At 48.6% G+C, this 25,306-nt stretch overlaps 1 long non-coding RNA gene and 1 pseudogene across 1 annotated transcript in view; one reads left to right on the top strand and one right to left on the bottom strand.

The window, feature by feature from the left end:
- The window catches only part of LOC135898704 (uncharacterized), a 183,162-nt gene extending 157,856 nt beyond the window's left edge, over positions 1-25,306 (bottom strand). The window contains exon 1 of the long non-coding RNA XR_010563398.1: positions 25,161-25,306. This is a non-coding gene — a long non-coding RNA (uncharacterized lncRNA). The remainder of the gene's footprint in view (positions 1-25,160) is intronic.
- LOC135898696 (very long chain fatty acid elongase 4 pseudogene) lies at positions 7,118-9,672 on the top strand (annotated as a pseudogene).

Raw genomic sequence — 25,306 nt, 5'->3', positions numbered from 1 at the left:
GTTGAGTCAATGCTTGATGGTCCGTGAAAAGTATGAATTTGGCACCTTCCAGGTAAGTACGAAAGTACTGCACAGCTTTTAAGACGGCCAGAGCTTCCTTTTCTGTGGTACAGTAATTGATTTCGGCGGGTTTCAGGGTATAGCTGTAGTACCCCACGACGTAGTGTTTGGTTTGATCAGCTTGTTTGGATGGCTTCTGGTATAGAACTGCACCGGTAGCATAATGTGATGCGTCCGTGTTCAGCACGAAAGGCAAGGAAAAATCCGGTATTCGCAAGATGGGGTCCGACGATATTAGTTTTACAAGCTCACGATAGACAGCTTCGCACTTCTCGTCCCAATGAAAAGGCACGTCTTTCTGAGTTAAACGTGTGAGGCACCTTGTTCTCAGTGCGTAGTCTTTGATAAACGCCCGGAAGTGTCCTGCAAGGCCAAGAAAAACGCGCAGGGAGTGCACATCATAAGGCTTTACCAGCTTGGAGATTCTCTCTACCGATTCTTGCTTGGTGCTTTTAGTCTGTCCATCAAACACCCTGCCAAGAAATACTACGGTATCTTGAAAGAACGCACTTTTCTTGAAGTTGACTTTGAGTTGGGCAAGACTGAGGGCATGAAGAACTTTTGAAAGATGACTACGGTGTTCGTCCTTTGTCTTTGAGTAGATGATGATGTCGTCGATGTACACATTGCAAAATGTGCCCAGGTAAGGTTTCAGAATGTCCGTCATAATCTTCTGAAACCACGCAGGGGAGTTTTTCCAACCAAATGGTAGGCGGTTGTACTCAAACAAGTCAAATGGGGTTATGAACGCGGTGTACTTCTTCGTTTCTTCACTTAGTGGAATCTGCCAAAAGCCCTTGCAGAGATCTATTCGTGAAAACCAATGGCAACCACCGGTTTCGTCAATGATGTCGTCGATTCTCGGCATTGGATAAGGTATCAATTCAGTTTGACGATTGAGAGCCCGGTAGTCTGTGCAGAGGCGGAATGTCCCGTCTTCTTTAGGTGCAATAGTGATAGGAGAAGCAAATGGGGATACAGAAGGCCGGATGATACCTGCGTCTAACATTTCTTGCAACTCCTTTTTCAGCCACACCTTTTTATCTCTGGACATATTATAGGGGGTTCTACGAACCACTGTTTTATCTGCGAGCTCGAAAGGAACGACATGGGATTTCATTGCTGGAGGGTAGCTTCCTATGCATATAAGCTCTGGGTACTTAGTCTTGATGTCTTCGTGGTGAAAAATTAGCCTTGATACACTAGGTTCTTCACCAGGGTCTTCTGTTCTTATCGTGTCTTCGGCCATTACCTTGTCATCCCAATAGAGGTTCATCTTAAGTTTTTTCATGTCTGGACGGGACAAAAGAAAATCGTAGGTGACATTGGGAATGGCCAATACGTCACTGGTAATAGCATTTCCTTGAAATTCAATAGCCAGGGTTACCCATTCGCTATGCATGGTCACTGACCCATCGTAGGCTTGGACACGCAATGTTCTACCAGCGTGCAGACGACTGGCATCCACTCGAGTCTTGTTGATAATAGATACCGAAGCTCCACTGTCAACGAGAGCCTTCACTTCAATGCCATCTACCTTAATGGGGGCGTACAATAAGCTTGACGACACCAAATATACTGTCTCACTGAAGCTCTTTTTCTGGGGCTTGTGATGCACGGTAGACAGATTATGTGGAAGTAGGTTGCCGTGAACTGCGGTAATTGGTTCTTCACCATCCTCACAGTCATGATCTACGCTTCCCAGAGATTTGTTTATGAAGCTGTGTTCACATTCAGTTGACGGCAATGACTCTAGATTGGAATCAATTTGCTCTGTTCTACCATCTGGCTGTCTTCTCGATGTAATTCTTGGCACTGAGGTCTGTAGAAAGTTCAGAAGGTCATCAAACGTTCTTGGACCTTTGAGCTGGACATGACTACGGATCTCGATACACAACCCTTGCGTTATCAAAGCTACAACAGCAGAAGACGACAGCTTCGGTTCTGCAGAATACAACAGGCGACGCTTCTCAAGACAGTACTCAAGCAGAGAGCCACCTGTATAACTGAACCGCAGTGCCACATCCCATCTTTCTACTGCGTTGCCTTCGAAAACCCCTAAAAAGTTGCTTTTCCACAGTTCCCAACATGTTGTTCCATAATCCATGAGTTGCACGTCATACCATTTTCTGGCTATACCGCCCAAATAGCGGCGCATATGCAAAATCTTTGTGTCGTCGGATTGCCACAGATTCTTGTCACAGGCGTACTCGAAAAAACACAGCCAGTAGTGTGCATTTTGCGATTTTCCTTCAAAAACATCTGGTTCAACAATACTTCGTGCTGACTGCTCTCGACTAAGCGCTTGGACGAAAGTTCTCATTATTTCGATCTGTTGTGTAATGTTCCTTTGCAGTTCCATAACACTCAAGTCTAGGCTCACCTTCCCGGCAGGCGTTTCCTCTTTGAGGGTGCCACGTCGTATGGGCTCCAGAACGAGTTCGCTCAGTGTCTGCAGTTGTAGATTCACTGTCACCGATCCTGTTTGCACGAGGGCTTGGCGGCTGATTGCAGCCTGTTGCAGCACCACGTTGATCAGCGCGGTAGAACTAACTTCAAGAGGAAGGTCCGTCGCTGGCTCACCGTGCACTTGGTATCGGGTGAACACAACAGACTCTGATGACGCCTGGTCGACGAAAAACGTCACCCGCATCGCTGGTCTTCGAAAACTGTCGGCTGCGCCAAAATGTAGCGTTCCTAACTAGAACGGCAACAGAAATGACATAATCTAAGTGAGACGGGTGTCGTCCGCCATTTTATTCCAACTTCTTCCTTCTCACTTCTCCCCTAGCACCTTCCTTCGTCTTCTTTCATGCATCCAGCGCAGACCGCTTCATCAATATTGTTAAACACTAGAGTGACGTTCACTGTTTGTATTCATGTAACCAGTACATGTTGTACTGCGTTACTGTAACCTCTTATTTCGTACATTTGTTAACATATTTGATTGTTTTGTAAACGTTTCACATACTGTATTCCCCTCCTGCTATGCTCTCAGCTGAGAGCAGCAGTATATATATATATATATATATATATATATATATATATATAGAGAGAGAGAGAGAGAGAGAGAGAGATTTGCAGAATGGAAAGTGATCTTTGCAGTACGTGCCGCCTGGGATCGCTCTGCCGCCGCTTTCCAGTCGGCACGTAAGCCTGTACATAGTTTCTCCTTTGACTTCTGCAGCAAATGTTTGTTTTTCATACGCTTCACGACAAAGCCTCACACGAAGGGCTCCTGCCAAAAAGGATCAGAGCGAGCAGGCACGCAGCGTGGGTGGGAGCGGTGTTATGCAGATGCTGCATTAGCGGCCGCAGACCAATGAAAAATGACACGTTCTTTTATTTGCTCTGTTAATAGCACGCTGATTTATTTTAAAATAGTCATTGGAAGTTATGCAGAAGTTTATGTTTACGACTGGGCGAAGCATACTGAGAGCGGGCCTAGGTGCTGCGTGCTGCAAAGAACGCCTCCCTTGCGGACTATCCGATGTCGATTGCAATAAAAAAGGATGAAAATGCGTCGTGAAAGTTATATTTGTCGCGTAGAGATCTAGTTTTTAGACGAACATCACGAACAATTACACGAAAATTCACTTACTTTGCAGATTATCCCTAAATTATTTGTGCCTCTCAACGTTCGTGCTAGAAGAACTAGGTTCTGCGAAACGCGCTTGGCCATGTGTTTTTAACACGGCGATGGCAACTACCCGAGCTTTGTACAGGTTAAATGCCACATTTTCGCCCTTGACCTGCCGGAAAGCCGCCGTGAAGTTCTGATTGGTCCGAAAGTCGCGACAGTACAGAAGTGATTCGTTCTGACACGCGTGAACGAGCTCAGTCGTTCCGATATTAACGCCATGTTACGCTGTCGATATGCCTCATTCAATTAACTGCTGCGCTCTAAATCTGAACACAAAATTTATTCCATTTTGTTTTGGTAAATTAGCTCTCTGACACGCTTGCACACGTCTACCAGTCGAATGGGTCTGGTGACACCACTGAACCCGCAGCGTTTAAACGCATTCAAATAGGTTTTGTAAACAATAAAGAAACTTCATTTTTGTAAGCCTTATGATGGCTAGGAAGACCACTGTGCTTCTGAAGCACAAAAATGTGGAGGCTACCAATGTGAAGGCAACCGTTAGGTCATCATGATGAAGAAGCCTATGCATCGTACAGCGAGTTTCGGCCGCTTACATGTAGCTTTTCAATGTACGGCGCTCCGCCGTACATTGCGAGGAGGGGGTCTTCTGTGTTTGCCGCAAGATGGCTCTGCGTGTGCGCGAAGCGCAGAAGAAATGTAGCGGAAACGTACTTCGCTACTCGTTTAACTGCGACTTCTATAATTTACATGCTCATAATTACCTATATACACCGCAGTATAACCTTCTATGGCATGTTTCGAAGGCAACACCACATTCACTAGAGGTGCTTTTGTCCCGCTTTGAACCATCGAACTCATGGCTAAGTGGTAGCGTCTCCGCTTCACACTCCGGAGACCCTTGTCTGATTCCCACCCAGCCCATCTTGCAACTTTTTTTATTTATGAATTGCCTTCCAGGACTTTTTCACTCACGGCCAACGCCGCCGACACCGACGACGCCGGCTTTTCTGCGACACGAGCTCCTTAACGCTGTCGCGTTAAAAACAGCTGATGCCAAGTTTTCTCTCAGAATTGCGCCCACATAGGTACGATTTCTTTCGGCCAGTAACCACCCCAAGAATGCGGCCCTTGCTTAACAAATAGCCCTGTTTTTCCTTTTCAAGTGAAGTTCCAGAACACACTCCGATTACCTACATGATAAATCCCGATTTCCAGGCATGTAATGAAAAATATTTACTAATTACCATGTTCATATACTTTTCGTCACATTATACAGCTACGAAATTGAAGTCGAGCAATAGTGAAGTCACGTCTGCATTGCGAAAATTTTGATTACGTAACCACTTTCGGGATATCCGTTCGAAAATCTGCTAAGATATGCGTTGGCATTCCAGGTAAGTTCTTCCGAACTGCTGAAGGGAGGCATTTTCGGAAAGTGTTCACTGAAACACCAATGGATTGCGTAGCACATTCTAAGGTAGGTTGTCTATAAAGTGGTGAGCACCATACGACTTACGTACTGTCGAACACTGATCCTAAAGCTAACGCTTTAAAAAATGTTATGTAAATATTTTTATTTTCTGCCGGACATTTCGATTCATTGTGAAAGTAGTGCCCCCTGTTCAGTATCCATCTGGGCAGGCCGAGTTGCGCTATATAGGGTCGATGCAATCTTTGAAAATTATTTTCGAACTTACAAAACGCGATAAAAGCTGATTTTGTATTCTTTACCAGTTCGAGAAATACTAATCGCAACTGCTTCAGAAAATTTCGTCAGCAGAAGGGACGAAACAGAAATTGTAATGAAAAGCCTTCGGAAATTTTATGATCTTGAACGTCAAGCGCCTTGCCCGTAAGTAGAGAATATCTGCCTTGTTAAGTGTCATCTTCAGAACCATCGTGCACGCAGGGTTCTTCGATTCAACGATTCAAGTCATCGATTCAGCAGGTTGGTTTTCTTAACGATACCAAGCGACAACCGCAAAAATTCACAGATCAGCTCTTACAGAGCATTACCTTGGAATTTCTGAAGGGATACACGCTGACTCTGTTTACCCACCGGTTACCCAAACGGGCAAAGGCATTCGCCCGCCTGACACTTGGCTTTCTTCAGGGGTGAATTGCTGTGGGTAAGAAATTAATAATGTGCAATCACGTCGGACTCTCTGTTAGCACAGCTAAACACCTTTTTAGAGTGTCAAGTAAGTGTCAGTTCGGTCGTTTGTCAATTTTCTCTCCATTGCAACAAGTCGGCCTTATTAACGCTACCACATGACTGCCGCAATATTATCACGGTTCTGCTCTTGCATAATTGTCTTGGAATTTATGAAGCGATATGCGCGCTTGTTCAGTACCAGACTCCGCACAATAAATGCTGACCATTCAGCATTTCGTATTCCTTGCGAAACCTCTGCCGCAGGAATATCGTTTAATTGAAAAAAGCAAGAAAGCTGTTCTCTAAACTGCTCAATGATACTGATAACCATCGAGCCTTTGTTTATCGCTCACATAAAACATAGAAAAGCCCCACCTCTTTTACATTAACTGTTCGCATAGGTACGTCAATGCGCGAAGCCACCCAAAGTCGCTCACAAAATGCTCAATGACGCTACCTATGTTCACGCGTTGTTTAAACGCTTAGTTACAACCACCAGCCTTGAGTACTGTCATGTGCGGTAAAAAGGGGCAAGCTGTGACAGGTCAGTGTCCCGACAGGGTCAATGGAAAAGATGTCTTTGCACAGATCCTCAAGGCTGCGTCGCACATCCTGGGTTCTCTGTTTTAGAGAGTATTTGTTCTAGGCGTAAGCCCAAGCTCTCTCATAAGCATAAACACACGTATCGGGAATGCCCTTTTATGAAAACGCACGTGATAAACCTTCTACACTGTCTGGTGGAGTGTCTTGCACAAAACGGTTGTTCCTTTTCTACGTCCCCCCCCCCTCCTCTGTAGATGACGTCAGATGAAGAAGTCACGTGCGCAGGGCGACTCTCTGCCTACGTGCGCCATTCAAGGTTTGTTCGGAGACAGGCGCAGTTGCGAAAAGACAGGCCACGTGTTATCAGTCAGAGCGACATTTAAGCGAGCTCCTTGAATACAAGAGGTTTCCGTGATTCCAGAACCAGCTATCCGTGTCAAGGTGGAGAGAATCTCGGTGCCTTTCTTCCATTGTCTTCGCCATCTCCTCATTGTAGTCTCCAGAAGGACAGCAAGGCCACGGGTGCGACGAAACGTGAGCGGGTGCGCGTTGGTAATTGCTTAACACGTCACGCGTGCCTAACAAGAGCTAGCAAGCTTCGTTTCAGCTGGTTCGCAGAAAATAATGGGGAGGTGGGAACCTTTATGACGTAGTTGGATCCCTTTCCCAAGAACTGAAATCGCGATTAACTGGAAAGACGAAAAAAAATTAGAGAGATTGCGGGGAGGGTGAGAGAGCCAGGGAAACCAACAGACGTCACTTGGTTCAGATCACATCTGTACAGACCACAAAGTCGTCCTGATATTAATAGGGCACGCAAGAACGGTTAAGCGTTTCAGTTACTCCAGACCAACCGCGCGCTAAAACACTGAGTTGGGATAGCCGCCCAGCTTCGGAATTCAAGCACGGTAAGTTACGGTCGTTGTTAACTTCGTCACCAGAGCAACATTGTACCAGAGCCAAAGACCACTGCATTCGCTTGTTGTCGACGACAGACCAAGATACAATCGAATGTTCGTGTTAAAACGATACTGCAGATAGACATTGTTGTGACATCTCGGTTTTAGGATACGGTTACGAGAATTTTCTCAGTTAATTTTACTTTGGCCTCTCTAAGGACAGTGTGAGCGTAATAGACTGCCATCATGGATTACATTTGTTTGCCTGCCGAAATGAAGTGTTGCCGTCTCTAATAAAGGATTTTTTGTGCAGATCACCGCTTCCCTCATTTTCGCAAAGATGTCGACGCTGCTGAACCCGATCAAGCTGCTCGACAACATCGAACAGCACTGGGACCCTCGCACCCGGCATTACGGCATGGTTCTCAACCCGTGGTTTGTGTTCCCGCTCATCTTCTTCTATGTGTACTTTGTCCGCTTCGCCGGCCCCCGATGGATGAAGAAGCGCGATCCTTTTCCCATCACCAACCTGGTGCGGGTCTACAACGTGGCCATGGTCGTGATGAACGCCACTTTCCTTTACCAAGTGCTGCGCATCACGTACCTGCCCGGAGGTAGCTACAGCCTGTGGTGCCAGGGCGTGACGGGCCGAGCGGACGGCGCGTCGGCGGCCGTCTACCAGTCGGGCTGGTGGTATCTGCTGGTGCGCTACGCGGACTTCTTGGACACCGTCTTCTTCGTGCTCCGCAAGAAGTTCAACCAGGTGTCGCACCTGCATGTCATCCACCACGTGTTAGTGGTGTTCAACGCATGGTTTTGGGCCATGTTCGCGCCCGAAGGCCAGCCTGCACTGGGACTCTGTATCAACACGTTCGTGCACGTGGTCATGTACTCTTACTACTTCCTTTCCACGTTTGGGCCTGAAGTGCGCAAGCACCTTTGGTGGAAGCGCTACCTAACCCAGCTGCAGATCATCCAGTTCGTCGTGTTCATCTTCCACATGTCGATCCCACTCTTCGTCGACTGCGGCTTCCCCAACATGTTGGCGCCATTTGCCATCGCGCAGGCGGCGTTCGTCCTGGGCATGTTCATCAACTTCTACTACCAGACCTACATCAAGCCAAGGAAAGCGCAGGCGGCTGCGAAGGACGTCGCAGGAGCCGCTGCCAACGGTGTCACAAATGGGACGACGCACACGCTAAAGAGAGACTAGAAACTCACCTAGTGATTCAAGGGACTGTGTGACAAAGTGCCAGCTGTTCGCAGCGAGCAGAGCTCGCAAGTGTTTATTTCAAACTTGGGTAAATATTGAAACGGGTGGCGAGGACCGCCTAACGTACGTATTTACGAGAAAAACTCGTGTTATGGAAGTAACACCATCAGAGTCGCCCTTCCTGCATGTTGAAACCTGTTAATGTTAAACGTTAAACTGTGTAACTAAGCATTGGTCAGGAACCTAAGCTGTCAAGTAAGAGACAAAGTCCATACACGATCTTTATATCGTGTATGAATGCATGTATAAAATATATAGATACTTGAGGTTTCCTATTGGTATGCTGTAGTGAGCAAAGATTACCTGGGAGAGTAGTTGTGCAGATGCAAGAACTCAGATCATTTCTTGTATCTCTTTCCTGGAATTTTATCTTTGTGTCCACTATTTCAAAAACATGCTGTCTAGGCTCTATTGGCAAGGACATCCGTCCACTTCACTAACATAAATTCACTCAGGAATCACCCCAACCGGTCAAATAAATGCGAGGAATAAACGTGCCTTCAATTGCAGCCTACAACATCAGCATACTGGCGTATGAAACGTGCAAGGCATCATCCTTCTTGTTGTGTTTCTGTTTGTGTGTGTGTGTATGTGTGTGTCTGTACAAGCTATCATAAGTATCAAAGTAAGCGTTTTTAATATGACTGTGGTTAAAGCAGGTCATTATTTATGTCAGTCAGTGTTAACTATTACCGCTGCAAATATACAACGTTCTGGATAATGTACTGTGAGTCAAGTTTACAATTCATTTGTGTCAGCCTTGTGCAAAGCTGAAACATGGCCCACTGCGTTTTTGTTTTTGACTCTGTACTAGTCATATCTGTTGAGAAACAGACGTGTCTGATGTAACTGTTTGTGTGAAGCGTAGATGAATTTCTTGGAACATGCACTTAAATTCGGAATTAGGATTATTCGTCCATTTGGGTGCTTTTAGAAACAGCCGCCTGACGTAAATCCTGAATTTCCTGACTTCTAGCACGAAACAAGTGTAGAGCTTGGTAACCTGAAATGTGTACGGAGCGACGAATTTACGGGATTAAGTGCGTATGATCACTGCGTTTCGAACACTGTAGTAGCATGCGTGAATTTGTGTGCAATGTGGAGAATAAATGCCATTCGTATGTGTTTCCCATGACATTCTTTCGAAGCATGGTGTGTACCGCCACGATTCCAGACGAAATAGTTGTCTTGACATGCTACCCTGACGAAACGGCGTTTTCTTGCTATCTTAGTAACCCGAGATGGCGCCATGAAATCGGGAAGATTGTGTAGGACCTATACTGGGCTCACAGAAACTCTCCCGCAGAAGCAAAAAAACAAAGAAGACCTTGTTAATCTTCTCCATTTGCGAGACGTCCCTTCGCATTTGTGGCAATTTCTGACCAACTAATAGGAAATCGATCATAGCCTGAACGTGACAACACACGACCTGCGTTATTATAACAGATACTCTGCTGCCATAAAGTTAAAGACGAGTAGTCTGCTGACGCCGGCATGACCTTCTGGAAGAGCGAAAGGCTGCAGGAAACAATTGCGACGAATGAAAATGCAGGCTGGCGTAAAATGGGCACTTGCAACCGCAACAATGTTGCATGACACCGTGGCAAGGGCAGGGGATCCCACGCGGTGGAATTGCAACGTCTTTCGCAACAAATACTTTATTTTCAGCTGCATGAGCGTCAAGAAGCAGGGTGTCTCAAAGTGCTTGAAGCTCCACTTCAGCACAAAAACAATCGACGACGGCCTTATTAGCGAAAAGAAAGCCCCAGCGGAAAATATTGTTACGGTGAAGTGAAGGAAGACGTTGAATTGGACGAGAGAAAAGACGAAGTCTGGCAGTTGCCTGAACGCCATATCCATCATTTGTAAATATAAGTTATTTTACACTCGTGGGCCTGCTTTCTTCCCGCAACATTTTGGTGGAAGGTGCGGGGTACCACCACGGAACTTCGCAGCGGACGTCATATACCTGCTGCCACAATGGCAAATCAACCGACACAAGCGACAACGCCTCGGCAGCCCGTGCCCACGGTCATCCTCACTCACCCACGGGACCCGGGAACATTTTGTGGCACGGACAACGTCGACGTCGAGGACTGGCTTACGATGTACGAGCGAGTGTGCGACAACAACAGGTGGGATCCTACAATGATGCTTGCAAACGTAATATTTTATCTGAAGGGAACTGCGAAGCAATGGTATGACACACATGAAGCTGACCTAACGAGCTGGGATGTTTGCAAAGAAAAAATGCGAGACCTGTTCGGCAGACCTGTCGGTCGTCAGCTGGCAGCTAAAAAAGAACTTGCGTGCCGCGCTCAGACGTCCACAGAATCCTATGTCGTGTACATACAGGATGTGCTGGCCCTCTGTCGCAAGGCTGATGACAACATGACTGAGGCAGACAAGATTGGCCATATATTGAAAGGTATTGCAGACGATGCCTTCAATCTCTTGATGTGTAAGGATTGTGCCACTGTGGATGCAATTATTAAGGAGTGCCGGCGCTTCGAACAAGCGAAGGGCCGCCGCGTCACTCAAACTTTCGACCGGTTGCCCAATACCGCCGCGACATCTTCTTGCGAAGACCCGCCGCGGTTCGTTCAGCCCGCAGGACCGGAAGAAATAACGCGCATCGTTCGCCGTGAGCTTGAGGCCATGGCCCCGGCTCCCGTTCGTTCAGACTGTCGGGAAAGCGTACCCGCTATCTCCCTTATACAAGCGGTCGTTCGGGAAGAAATAGCAAGTTTGGGCATTCCATCTCTCTGCTCAGTCCGCCATACCAACACCTACCAAATTTCTCCGACCGCTCGCTCCCGGACGCAAAGCTTTCCACCACTCCGTCGCAACCCAGCTGAATGGCGCACAGCGGATGATAAACCCATCTGTTTTAATTGTTCCGGTATTGGACACATCGCCCGTCATTGCCGCAACCACTGGTCGTCGCCTCCTCGGTGGTCGTCTCCGAGTCACTACAGCCAAGTACCCGACAATCGCACTTTCTCGCCCTATACGCCGACTAGGAACATCAACGCCGACAGTGCTCCACCAAGATCCAGCCGATCCCCGTCTCCGCAAGGTCGTAGGTCCCGTTCGCCTCTCGTTCACCGCTCTTCGTCCCCTTCTGCAACCGGTCGCTTCGCTTCGGGAAACTAGGCGGTGCAGCTCCCGGAGGTGAAGCTGCAACTCCGACCCGGCCCACAAATCCTCTATTGACCCTGCCTACATGTGGAAACCTGCTGGACATTGAAGTCGATGGCGTTCCTGTTAGATCTCTCGTTGATACAGGAGCGCAGCTCTCAGTTATGAGCGCTGCTCTCCGCCGCCGGCTCAAAAAGGTTCTGACCCCCGCCGTACCGTGCACCGTGCGAGTCGCCGATGGGAGTACGTCACCTGTCCTTGGAATGTGCACAGCACGTGTGACCATTGGGGGCCATTATACCGTTGTTCTATTTATCGTCCTTGAACACTGCCCACACGACCTAATTCTCGGCCTCGACTTCCTTTCGAAACACTCTGCCCAAATTGACTGCTCCGCAGGTGTTGTACAGTTGGACCTGCCGCTTCCTGCCGACGCAACCACTTGTGCTTCACACCGCTTATGTGCTGCTGAATTTGCAAGGCTGTCTCCACAGGCTGCTACAAATGTCCTGCTGACGCCCTGTCCTCCCGTACCTGATGGCGAGTACGTCCTGTCGCCGCTTACTGACGTGGTTTTGTCGCGTAATATTGCCCTACCGAGCACCTTAATTCGGATCCGCGAAAACTGCGCTCGCGTGCCCATCCTCAATTTTGGGTTCTCGTCACATGTTTTGCCACACGGTATCGCCATAGCGCATATCACTCCTTTGGAAGAATTTCAGATTTCTTTTTTGACCTCTGAATCCTTCCTCAGTACGAACGGACCTTTGTCATCCACTCCTTCGTACTCGACGCCTGCGGACGATGTTTCTAAGATGATCGCCCCCGACCTTCCTTCCGAGCAAACAACAGCTCTTCGTCATCTCCTGTCATCTTATCGGGACATCTTTGATTTGGACGACCGTCCACTTGGCCAGACATCTGTTGTCACGCATCGCATCAACACCGGTGACGCCAGCCCCATTCATAGGCGGCCATATCGTGTCTCGGCAACAGAAAGGGCCATCATACAGAAAGAAGTAGACAGGATGATGGACAAGGACATCATTGAACCCTCCAGTAGCCCGTGGGCATCACCGGTTGTCTTAGTAAAGAAAAAAGATAACTCGTGGCGCTTCTGCGTTGACTACCGTCACCTCAACCGGATAACAAAGAAGGATGTTTATCCCTTGCCTCGCATTGATGACGCTCTTGACTGCCTTCACGGATCCCAATACTTTTCATCAATTGACCTCCGCTCCGGCTATTGGCAGATTAGCGTCGATGAGATGGACCGCGAGAAAACCGCCTTTGTCACACCGGACGGTCTGTACCAATTTAAAGTCATGCCCTTTGGATTATGCAATGCGCCAGCTACATTCGAGCGCATGATGGACTCTCTCTTGCGCGGCTTGAAGTGGTCTACATGCCTGTGTTACCTCGACGATGTGATTGTGTTTTCGCCGAACTTTGAGAGCCACCTGCGGCGCCTCACAACCATACTCTCCGTGTTTCGCAGGGCTGGCCTTCAGCTAAACTCCTCCAAGTGCCATTTCGGTCGCCGTGAAATTAACATGCTTGGTCATCTCGTCAACGCCGCCGGAATCCAACCTGATCCACAGAAAGTTCACGCCGTGCGAAATTTTCCTGTACCTTGTTCAACGAACGATGTCCGTAGTTTTCTGGGCTTATGCTCTTATTTTCGGCGATTTGTGAAAAATTTTGCGGACATCGCTCACCCTCTCACTGACCTTCTTAAGAAAGACGCCTCTTTCTCTTGGGGACCGCTACAGGAGAAAGCCTTCTCTACCCTGATTGAGCGGCTTACCACTTCCCCGATTCTCTCCCACTTTGACCCTTCTGCGCCCACTGAAGTACGAACTGACGCGAGTGGTCATGGCATCGGCGCTGTCCTCGCTCAGCGTCAACAGGGCCAAGACCGTGTCATCGCTTACGCTAGCCGCCACCTTTCCACGCCCGAGCGAAATTACTCCATTACTGAGAGAGAATGTCTCGCGCTCGTATGGGCGGTCGCGAAATTTCGCCCGTACCTTTTCGGTCGGAGCTTCTGCGTTGTCACCGACCATCACGCCCTCTGCTGGCTCTCCTCTTTGAAGGACCCAACTGGACGACTTGCACGTTGGGCATTGCGCCTACAAGAATATACATTTTCTATTATATATAAGTCAGGACACCTGCATAAAGACGCTGACTGCCTGTCCCGCAATCCCGTGGATCAACCGGACGATACCGATGCAGACTCGGACATCAGTATTCTGTCCCTCTCCGGCTTCCTCCACATTGGCGACGAGCAGCGCAAGGATCCTGTTCTTCGAACACTTATGGAACGCCTAAGCTCCTCGCCCAATGACCCGTCCCTTCGGATGTTCACCTTGCGCGATGGAACTTTATACCGTCGTAGCGTTCGTCCTGACGGCCCGGAGCTCCTCCTAGTCGTCCCCAAGCACCTTCGACTCACCGTGCTCCAGCAACTTCATGACGCTCCTACTGCTGGACATCTGGGCGTCACTCGTACTTACGACCACCTGCGGCGCCGCTTCTTCTGGCCTGGCATTTATCGCTCTGTGCGCCGTTATGTCGCTTCTTGCGACCTGTGTCAGCGCCGGAAGACGCCTGCTATGCCTCCGGCTGGTTTGCTTCAACCCATTGATATACCTACAGAGCCCTTCTTCCGTGTGGGCCTCGACCTCCTTGGTCCGTTTCCAATTTCCATCAAAGGAAACAAATGGATTGCTGTAGCAACCGATTATGCCACTAGATATGCCATCGCACGAGCCCTGCCAACCAGCTGCGCTACAGATGTCGCCGACTTCTTACTAAAAGACGTCATCCTGCACCACGGCGCCCCTCGCCAGTTGCTGACGGATCGCGGCCGCTACTTTCTATCGAAGGTCGTTGATGATCTGCTCCGCTCCTGTTCTACAGAACATCGGATTGCTACCGCGTACCACCCTCAAACGAACGGCCTCACCGAGCGACTCAACCGCACACTCACTGAAATGCTCGCCATGTACGTTTCCAACGATCACCGCGACTGGGACGTCGCTTTACCATACGTCACTTTCGCATACAACTCGTCCCGTCACGACACTGCCGGATTTTCACCATTTTTCCTTTTGTACGGCCGCGACCCCACCTTGCCTTTTGACACGTTGCTACCTTCCGCAGTACAGTCACCCAGCACTGCTTACGCTCGCGATGCTATTGACTTAGCCGCCCAGGCCCGAGATGTCGCCCGTCATCGCCTCACAGTCTCGCAAGCTTCTCAAAAGCGACGCTACGACCTTCGGCACCGAGACCACCATTTTTCACCTGGTTCCCTTGTCCTTCTCTGGACGCCTTCACGTCGTGTCGGCTTGTCGGAAAAATTACTGTCCCGTTTTTCTGGTCCGTACCAGATCTTACGCCAACTGTCCGACGTGACCTACGAGATCGCCCCACTCGGTCAGCCTTCCGTGCCTCCCAACTTAACCAGTGATGTTGTTCACGTCACCAGGCTCAAGCCCTATGTCCCCCCAATAAGTGAGGCTGTTTAACTTGCACCGGGACGGAGCTCCCCCACCGGGAGGGTGATGTTACGGTGAAGTGAAGGAAGACGTTGAATTGGACGAGAGAAAAGACGAAGTCTGGCAGTTGCCTGAACGCCATATCCATCATTTGTAAATATAAGTTATTTTACACTCGTGGGCCTGCTTTCTTCCCGCAACAATATGATATCGTGGTAACAAGAATAAAGCACCAAAAATTCGACGACGTAGAGAAGGCCATTAATTAGGTGCCATTAATCACAACGCGAGCACTACACATACCCAAAGGCGTGATGCGGTCTGCGTTGGAAAGTACGAAGGGATACGTTTGACAGTGGCGTAGTAATTTTTGCAGTGGCGTCGTTTGACAGTGGCGTCGTAAAAGACAAAGTGTGGCACTAACAACCGAAACTGTGACACCAATGTCTACAAGGGCTAGTGCAGCGACACCGTCCATATATACGTCAAAAACATTCGTCCGAGAAGGGAGAGGACTTGGTCTTTTTGGTGGTGACGCAATACCTGCCTCTGGAACTGCTGCGATTAGTTTTCCTGTTAAGGTGTAGAGGAACGACGACGCATCAGCGAAAGCGAGTGGCGTCGAGGCGATGGTGAACGGCCGTCAACAAGAGGACAGTGGTCGGAGTATGAAGACGTCTAGGCGGGGTTACGAGATGCAGAAGACGACGGGCACGGTGAAGCATACGGATCACAGTTTAAGCATCGTAAATAACACCTGCCGTAGAGTCCTTGTCATCTAGTATGTAAGAGCGTACGTTGATGTACCCCAACACATTCACTTTGTTCAACACATCCGGTGCACTACGCTGCGTAACGTCGATAGCGAGAACATTCTTGCGACCATTGGTCCTCACATCGGTGATTTGTCCCGGGCCGAGGGCCTCAAAACACACGGACGTGGCTCGACGATTAAGCCGGTTGAGACTAAAGCAGCATCCATCGGTACAAACAAAATAGTGTGAAACGGTGGCTCTCGCGTAATCATGGTATCTTTACTTACTGAAGGAGAAGACATAAGCAGTCTTCCTTTTGCTTTCTGCCTTGTCACGGGCACAAAGTCACCTTCATCCGAGCTTTCGTCTCTGACCGAAGGGTATATCAGCGTGTCCTCACTGTCGGCGTCGCTAGTGTGGCCGGAGCGCTTTCTTGAAACGGCTACAGTCGACGTGGAAGGTATAGGCGGAGACCCCGGTTATTGCACATCCATTTCTTTCCGCAGTCACAGGAACGGCGTCTTCCGCATACACCAAAGAAAAACTTGAAAGATCACAGGGACTGAAACCACTGTTCTAGAGAGGAATCACTTCGTCTTCCTTCCCACAAACGTATAAGGAGTTAATAAAGCGACATCACCGACGATGCCGTAAAGGCGGTGATTGCGCTACCTCGACACTGCCTTACCTGGGTAAACATATATTTAGTAGATACACCACACATTCGAACCCAGAAGCCTACTTGCACCATCACGTGACCTCACCCAACGCTCTAACCTAGTCACCTACGGAGTGTTGAGGTTTTCATAATCAAGGCGCACTGCTTAGCACCGCCCGTGCTGGACCATGACCAGGTGGTACAAATAACCGACACCCAGGCGGAAGCAGCCTTCCATTCGAACATCACGCGGTCATTAGCGGGTCCAGTGCTATCCGACGAGGGTTGCGCCACTGACAGCATCGCGAATACCGAGCGCTTTTTTTTTTCTAGCTACACTAAGTGATCATGTTTTCTTTTTTGCCGATGGAAAACTGGGGTCGAACTCACAAAGCTCTTTCTTCGTAAGTGCTCTTCACCATTAGCTGGCCGCCTTTGGCATATGAGCAGAATCAGACATTAGTGCAAATCATATTGACCGCAAAAAAGACGGGGACAGAGGAAGAAAACACATAAACAGCACGGGCGGTAACTTTCAACTGACATTAGTGGCATCTATTCGTAGTTCTTTGTGAACACGGGTCCTGGGGAATTCAAGGTTGCCGAAAAGTCGCCTACAGGAACTTCATTCAGAGAATGGTGATTGCTCAACTGATGTTAATAAATCACGCATAGTAGTGAAAGTGCGTCTGTCATTAGAAAGGCACGACAACGGAGCTGCGGTCAAAAATATAGTGCAAATAAGCAACACATTTGACCTTAACGTCTCGAACTGGTGGCTTGGCTAGTAAGCTTGTATGGAACGCAATGAGCAGTTGAATGGTGGTCTGCGTGCCGCTGCTACACTTCTTGTCGTCACAGTGCCTTGTCATCTTTCTATCCTGATATATATATATATATATATATATATATATATATATATATATATATATATATATATATATATATATATATATATATATATATATTGCGTCGGTGTGGACTTCGGTCGGTGCAGACGGATCAAAGTGGGCAAGTATGGGAGGGGTGGTCAGAAACCCGATGAGAGAGGCGAACGTGTGAGCCTGCTCCGGGCCCCATGAGAATGGCGTGTTCTTCTTTAGAAGATCTGTGAAAGACCGAGCAACGTCTGCGAAGTTTTTGGCGAAACGGCGAAAGTAGGAATACAGACCGACGAAGCAGCGCACGTAAGAAGCAGAACGTGCCACTGAGAAACTGCGTACGGCGTGAACTTTTCCGGATCTGGTTGGACACCGGATGCGTCAACGAGGTGTCCCAACACGGTGATCTGACACTGACAGATCACTGTCAGTGACACAAAGTGTCCACTGACACGTTGTAGGGTTCAGTTGAAGGCCGGCTTTTCGGGAGACCGCAAGAATTGCAGCGAGTCGGGTAAGGTGGCTGCCGAACGTGGGAGAAAAAACAATAACGTCGTCAAGGTAGCAAAGACAGGTGGTCCATTTGTAGCCTCGCAGAAGAGAGTCCATCATACGCGGTAATTGGTAACTTTACGGCCAATATTTCCATCTATGAATTATAGCCGGTCAGTTCGCAGGGCGTATCTACTTGGAACGAATTCTCCAGACTGCACCAGTTTCGAAATACTAATTCTTAAAGTGTCCGACGAAATGCATTGGCCTTCCACCTACTTTTTAAATAAAACGCTGTTTTATTAATTGAAGCACAGAAGTAAGTGAAACACCAATTCAGGGGTCTTGAAATGGTTCCCAGTTTGATCGGCGAGATCATTGCAGTCCCTGGCCGTCTGAACGGAGGGCTTCAGGTATAAAGAAGTACGTACAGGTGGCAGATATACATGGTCTTTTCATAATAGACGTGCCAATGTACCGATGCCGATGTACAGGGAAATTTGCAGGGTTAGGAGAGGAAGAATATGAAATACAATAGAAAAAGAAGATAGAAATCTTGCATCTCATTTCTATGTCGTGAGAGTTAGTCTGTATGGACATGCTACTCTAGTAGAAATACTTTATAAAACAATATAACTCTAGGGCTTTGAATAGATTCGAGTGGCGACCAGGCTGGACAGGAATATTTTATTTTCAGTTGCTCGTTTGCCAAATATGCCAGTAGTTTTACAGAAAGTGGTGCGAGTATCAAGGAACGACGCATGTAATCTAGAACGCAGTTAGCTTCCTTGCTTATTTTAGTGCGAAAGCTCTACTTGGCCTACTAGCCTACCATACTGGATTTCTCTTCTGTCTGGATGAAGCCTCTTTATACAGCCCTAGATAACTGGAAAAAACTTGACACTCACTTTAGCATACGCCAAAGAAGGTGAAGGCAAAAGACTGAGCGCTGAAGAAACATTTATTAAATGAATTTTACATTCGCATTCAAATGCGTTGTCACTTCTTATACATTGTTTTCTCCAGCCAAAGGTCGTGGGTTGGAGTGCCTGAATTAACGCTACCTTAATTATCTTCGTTTTAATTAGCACCAAGGGTCGAGTGTTCGAGTGCCTTAATTAACTCTATCTTAATTAACCTTGCTTTTTTTATTTTGGGGGGCACGATGAGCGGCATCGGAGCCAGCTGCGGAAGAAGACGACGACGAACGCGCGTGTCTGCGCGATGCAAGCTCAAACGACTTTCTGTACCGCAGGCCACGTTTTCCAGGTTATCGGGGGTATGAGCCACGTAAAGCTTTTGACTTAATAATGCGCGACCGAAGGTGGAATCAAACCTCGGCCGTCCAGCACATCAGCCCGGTGTTCTAACTATTAGGCCACGATCCCATGCATACTTCTCGCGTTACAAAGCCAGCCAACTCTTTGAAACGGTTGGCGCATGCACCCCATGCCACTTCTTGGTCATCTTTCTTTGTGACAGCTCCCGCGTGACGTCATTACAATCAACTGTGCTCCCTATAATTTGCACACGTGCCGTGCCGCTTAGTCCCTCCTCCCTTACGCCTCACCTTGTGCGCAACGACGCCCGCAGGCGTATATATGAAAAGAAATATCAAGGGGGAGACAAAGGGGAGGAAACACAGGGAGGTTATCCAGTGTAAGAAATTGGCTGAGTACCCTGTGCTGGGGAAAGGGATAAAGGGAATAAAAGGAGAAAGGAGATAAACAAATAAAGGAAACCGGAAAATTCACACAGTAACGCGATACTACGGGCTACAACACTCAAAGACGGTCGCACAATTCGTATGTCCGTAAAAACTTCAGCAAAGCCCTTAAGGCCTTGAGTGCCAAAGCCCGTCTGGACCAGTGTCCTAGAGCTTTTTCCTCTGTAAAGGGGCGATTGTCCAGTTTTTCGAGCATGGTCACGAGCACTTTCCTTGGCACTTTGTAACTGGGACAGTCACAAAGGAGGTGCGCAATCGTCGCCTCGCAGCCGCAGGTGTCGCAAGTAGGGCTGTCGGCCATTCCAATGTGGAATGAATAGGAGTTCGTGAATGCCACGCCGAGCCACAGGCGGCACAGAAGTGTTGCTTCCGCTCGTGGTAACCCCGGTGGTAGACGGAGTTGCAGACGTGAATCCAATCTGTGGAGACGTGCGTTCGTGAATTCACTGGTGTTCCACAGATTCTGCGTAAGCTCACGGGCGAGGGAGCGAACACTTGTGGCTGCATCTATTCGTGACAGTGGTACACTCTAAGAACAGTTTACACCCTTTGGCTTGCCCCTTCTGCCACACAAAAATAATCGTCATCTGCCTCGATGCGTTTCCTTTCTTTATCGCTGCAAGCCCGGAACTTTCCAGTGACGAACGGCACGCGCGTTATCAGAAGAGGCACTCTAAAGGGTGTAAACTGTTCTATGCTGATAACGCGCGTGCCGTTCGTTACTGGAAAGTTCGGGGCTCGCAGCGATAAAGAAAGGAAACGCATCAAGGCAGATGACGATTATTTTTGTGTGGCAGAAGGGGCAAGCCAAAGGGTGTAAACTGTTCTTAGAGTGTATGGGTATACCATGGGCGCCATCGTGGGCCGATCGGCAGGCGTCATCTGCACTGTGATGTCCCGAAATTCCGCAGTGACCCGGTATCCACTGGTAAATGATGTTGTGCCACTTGTTGATCGCGTGATGGTGGAGTAGTCGGATGTCTGCGACTAGTTGCACATTTTGTCCGTGGTTGAAAGGGGACATCAGACACTGGAGAGCTGTCTTCGAGTCACATAAGATGGACCATGAATGTGATTATTTGTGACCAATAAGCTCCAGAACAGCACGGATAGCTGCGAGTTCTGCAGCCGTCGATGATGTGATGTGAGGCGTCTTGAACTTGAGGGTGACAGACTCTGCGGGAATTACCAGTGCTCAAGCTGAACTTTTAGAGGAGACAGAGCCATCCGTGTAAACGTGGATGCGTCTTTCGTGCTTCTCATGTAGGAATGAAAGCAAGGTTTGTTTTAGGGCGAAAGATGACAATCTCATTTTCTTTTTGATACCGGAATAACAAGAAGAGCCTGGAGTGGATGGAGGCACCAGCGGGAGGGATGGTCGTGCTGCAGGCGTGAAGTTTGTCGACGAAGTTCCATGGTTGGCGGCAATAATCCTGCTAAACGCTGAACGAGGTCGAGCGGCAGGAAGGGAGGCGAGATGATGCGATGGAAGTCCGGCGAAGTGTCTGATATGCATCCTTAAAGCGTCGACTTGAAGACACGCATTGATGGGGGGGGGGGGGGGGGGTCATGCGCGATGGCTATTGTTGCTGCCGTGGATGCACATCTGGGAAGGCCAAGGCAAATCCGCAGAGCTTGAGCTTGTACACACTGGAGGGCACGGAGGTTGGTCTTACCGGTCCCACCCAGTACAGGTAAGCTATAGCGCAGGAGACCGAGGAACAGTGCGTTATAGAGTTGGAGCATCGCATTCCCAGACGCACCCCATGACTTTGCCGCAAGAAACCTGAGCACGTTGGTTATCCTGACTAGTTTCCTTTTTAGGTAGGAGATATGAGGAGTTCAGGAGAGGTCTCGATCTATTATCACTCCTAGATAGCGGTGCGTCTTCTCGTAGGCAATCGGCTGTCCGTGAATTCTGAGAGCGTACGGTTTCATTTCTTTGCCCGTGAAAGCGACTGTAAAGCACTTCTCGGAGGACACCTCCAGACGTCGCGCTCGAAGATAACCTGATGTTATTGTGGCTGCTTTTTCAAGTCTGGCACGCACCTGGGGACAAAAGAAGTATCAACGTAACCAAGAAAAGATGGAGGACGCTTAAGCTTCGCCTTTAAGAGTGGAACGCGATAGCACTCAAAGATCCCTGACTGCTTGCTTCTCACGCTTTCCGGCAACTGGAGCGTATGTAACCGTAATGATAACCGGGAAACGCTGGCCGAGAACGCTATGCACGAAGGTGGGCTTCCTGGTAGAAACATGGCCTCTTGCCTGGGCCGTCATGCGGCGGAGGCGAGCGCCATCTGGATGGTGTTGTTGGAAGGAATCGGGCGTGCCGCTCTGTGGCCTCCAAGATGCTCAGGTGCCGACGCGTGCAAATGTCGAACGCCGTGGCTGGTATATGAATGGTAGAAACGCTGGAAAAGGGGCTCCATTGAGAATTATGTTTTCTGGTATAGTAAAATTACAATCCTACGCTTTCGTGTCTGTAGGTTGTGTGCAAGTCGTACCTTGCGGTTTTTCTGCGTATTTTAGCTTGAGAAGTTCGATTAGTTCACTAGCTTCCGTGCACTACATGGAGGGCGTGGGTATGGGTGGTTCGAAAATCTTTTCGCCGGAACGACGTGCGACGCCGGATTTTCTACGACAGGGGCCCTTAACGCTGTCGCCATAGAGAAAGAAATTTCAACAAGAGCGGACACTCCCATAAAGCCCAGTGGCCGAATTGACTGTAGCACACCAAGCGGATGGTATTAACTCCTTCCGGTTTCGGTTTAGGGCGCGCGCGTTTTGAACACCAGTTGGTACACGCCGCGCCGGCTCCGCAGCTCGGCGCGGCATCCATTTTGTTTTTTTTTTCGCTTCTGCTAAACCCCGCGTGGCCCTGGCGTGGAATCGTTTCATTACTTAGAAGAAATGATCGCGATTGACCTTTACAATACTGCGCCGAATATGTCAGGTGCAATTTCATAAAGAAAACGAAAGACGTCTTCTGAAATGATGAAATGTTTATTTTGCTCTATATAAATGCTCGTTCCGGGCTTCTTCTGCATTCATCCAAAGTTGTGGCACCAGGTAAGCAGCATTCGTTGCCGTACGAAGCTCCACCGGTTGCCATCAGCTGAAAGAAAGTAAATTGCAAGCATGTATCATTTCGGTATATTGACCTAACAGGAGTATTGCGTGTGGAGGCGAAACGTGAGTAAGTGGTGAATGAGCGGCATTACAGATAAATTCACTTTTACGTACATTTCGCAGCAAATACTCCTCCCAAATACTGCCACAAAATCTGAAGAAAACATCCGATTTTCAAGCATCCCTCCCTTCCCGGGCATTATTTCCTGCACTTTAAGAGCACAAATACACGGGTGACTGCGCGTTTCCAAAACAACTTCGCCTCAGTCGATGCGATGGTACGCCAAGTACACAGAGATGGCTACAACACAGGCTCCGCCAGACCATGTTACACGCTCGCACAATGCCTTCTAGTCGCACTCACGACAGATTCGTGGGTGCAAAGCCTGCTTTCAGTTGCTTAGAATACATAAATGTCAAGTTCTTGAGCTCCTCCGTGTTATCTTTTACGCGTCCTGCCAGCGCAAGCAACACTCCCATGTTATCACTCTCGGCAATCGTTCGTCGCGTTTTCGACAAGCGTGAGTACCGAAATAAGGTATATGTTGTTGCAGGGCTATAAAATACGTCACAAACTTGTCCCACGAAAATTCAGTACATGCAAACCTAACTCACTATGGTCGGCTTGCTTTTTTTGCTAACAGCTTCACAACCCCAGGCGCGGCGAGCATGCCTCAATATATCCCGAACAGTTACCAAATGGATTACAATACTTTTTCGGGTCAGAGAATGCGTCACGAACTCCTACCACTAATATTCAGTACACGCGAAACTAACTGCGGCACACAGCCGAGCTGCTCTTCGCTAACTGCGCCACTACGCCGAGCGCGGCCACTGTGCTTGAAAAGTACCCCAAAAAGTAGCGAAATTAGTTACAATAATGTCAGGGGTCCGAGAAAGCGCTAAAACTTGTCCCGGTAAGATTCAGTACACGTGAAACTGCGTCATACGGCCAAGGTGCTTTTCGTCACAAAGCCAAGTGCGGCGAGCGTGCCCAAAAACTACCGAAATAAGTTTTAATTATGCTTGGGCTCATAGAAAGCGTTGCAAACATCTCCCAGTATGAATAATTAAATTAACTAGGCTTGGACGGCGGAGCTGTTTTTCGGAAACTGCGTCACTATATAAGTTCAGTTTTGTGCAGTAAGCCTAAATGTGCTTGAAGTGTGTCGCAGACTGTCAAACAAAATTCCTCACCTTGTTGTAGTCCAGTAGTGCAGCTGTGCCGTGCCGATATTCAGACGGAACACAAAAGAACGCCGGGAGCACAAAAAAACGGGCTACATCCAAAAAAGACGGGTCGTTGAGCACGCGAGCTTCCCATGCGCAGCCGGCCTCTCACTCCTGCGGCTTGTCAGGCGCATGACGTACGCACGCGCGTCTGGCGTGCCGCTAGCTTGTTGCTAGGCAACGCAACAAAAATAAGTCGCTAAGTAGAAGTTCATTTACAGGCAAAACTTTTTCACTTTTAGTGGGAAACAATAAAAAAATAAAACGTTGTCTGTAAGCTTATTTCACATTCTTGTTTTTCTAATGCTCGCGTCAACTAACGGATGGAGTTGAAACTAGGCATGACGTGTTTCCTGTTGCCAGTTATTGAAGAGTGTCCCCTCTTGTTGAATTTGTTTCTCTAGGCTGTCGCGTTCAAAACAAATAAACAAGATATCTGATCGGTGCAGGCTGGCGCACGGCTACGAGTGGTGTTTTTGTCGAGCCAGCGCAGCCTTATCAGTGCCTCATTTACCGCCAGCGTTTGAAACCATATGCGATGTCCCAACAAGTTATAATCGGGCTGCGATATCCGACGCTGACTTGCGAATTTCTTTCTAGCGTTAGTCGAACGCGTCCTGAGCAGCGGCCTGTAATCGAACGCCGGTGCGCCAATGTAAGGCGCGGTTGGCATCTCGGGCCATTCTTTCGCCCGTTATTATGAGCAGTTGTTAGGTGCACGCAGGAAACATGAGCGCCTGTGAATGCCAATACTCGTGCAACGACACACCATGCAGATCACATCCGCACAGGCAGATCAACTGCATACCTGCATGTCGGCTCTGTGAGCGGCTATACGAAGTGACAAGCAAGCACCGGTGGGTGATTCGGCGACAAATTTTAATTTCCCAGGAGCAGTAGAGCAAGCTACGCCCTTCACTTCCATGCCCAGACAGAACGGCACTCGCATGAGGTCTAGCACACGCATGAGGTCTAGAATATTAACGTATAGCAAGGAAGCGTGCCATATAGAAAGGTGGGCGCACGGGCCGGCAGTGTATCGCTGATTCGTAGATGAACAGCTTTCTGACGCAACAAATAATTCAAGTTAATTCGAACTTACTGCGCAGTCCTTCGACAGGAGCCTGAGGATCCCCAACGCTGCACGGTTGGACTTTGCAGCAGCGAAAGAACATGGGAAATGATGAAACGCGGGAGCAAGAAGCCGCCGCTGCTTGCACATCCCGAAACCACCACAGAAACAGGCCT

This window comes from Dermacentor albipictus, chromosome 3 (assembly GCF_038994185.2).
Source record: "Dermacentor albipictus isolate Rhodes 1998 colony chromosome 3, USDA_Dalb.pri_finalv2, whole genome shotgun sequence".
Classification (NCBI taxonomy): domain Eukaryota; kingdom Metazoa; phylum Arthropoda; class Arachnida; order Ixodida; family Ixodidae; genus Dermacentor; species Dermacentor albipictus.
The sequence above is the reverse complement of the archived record's forward strand: the minus strand, read 5'-3'. Positions and strand labels throughout refer to the sequence as shown.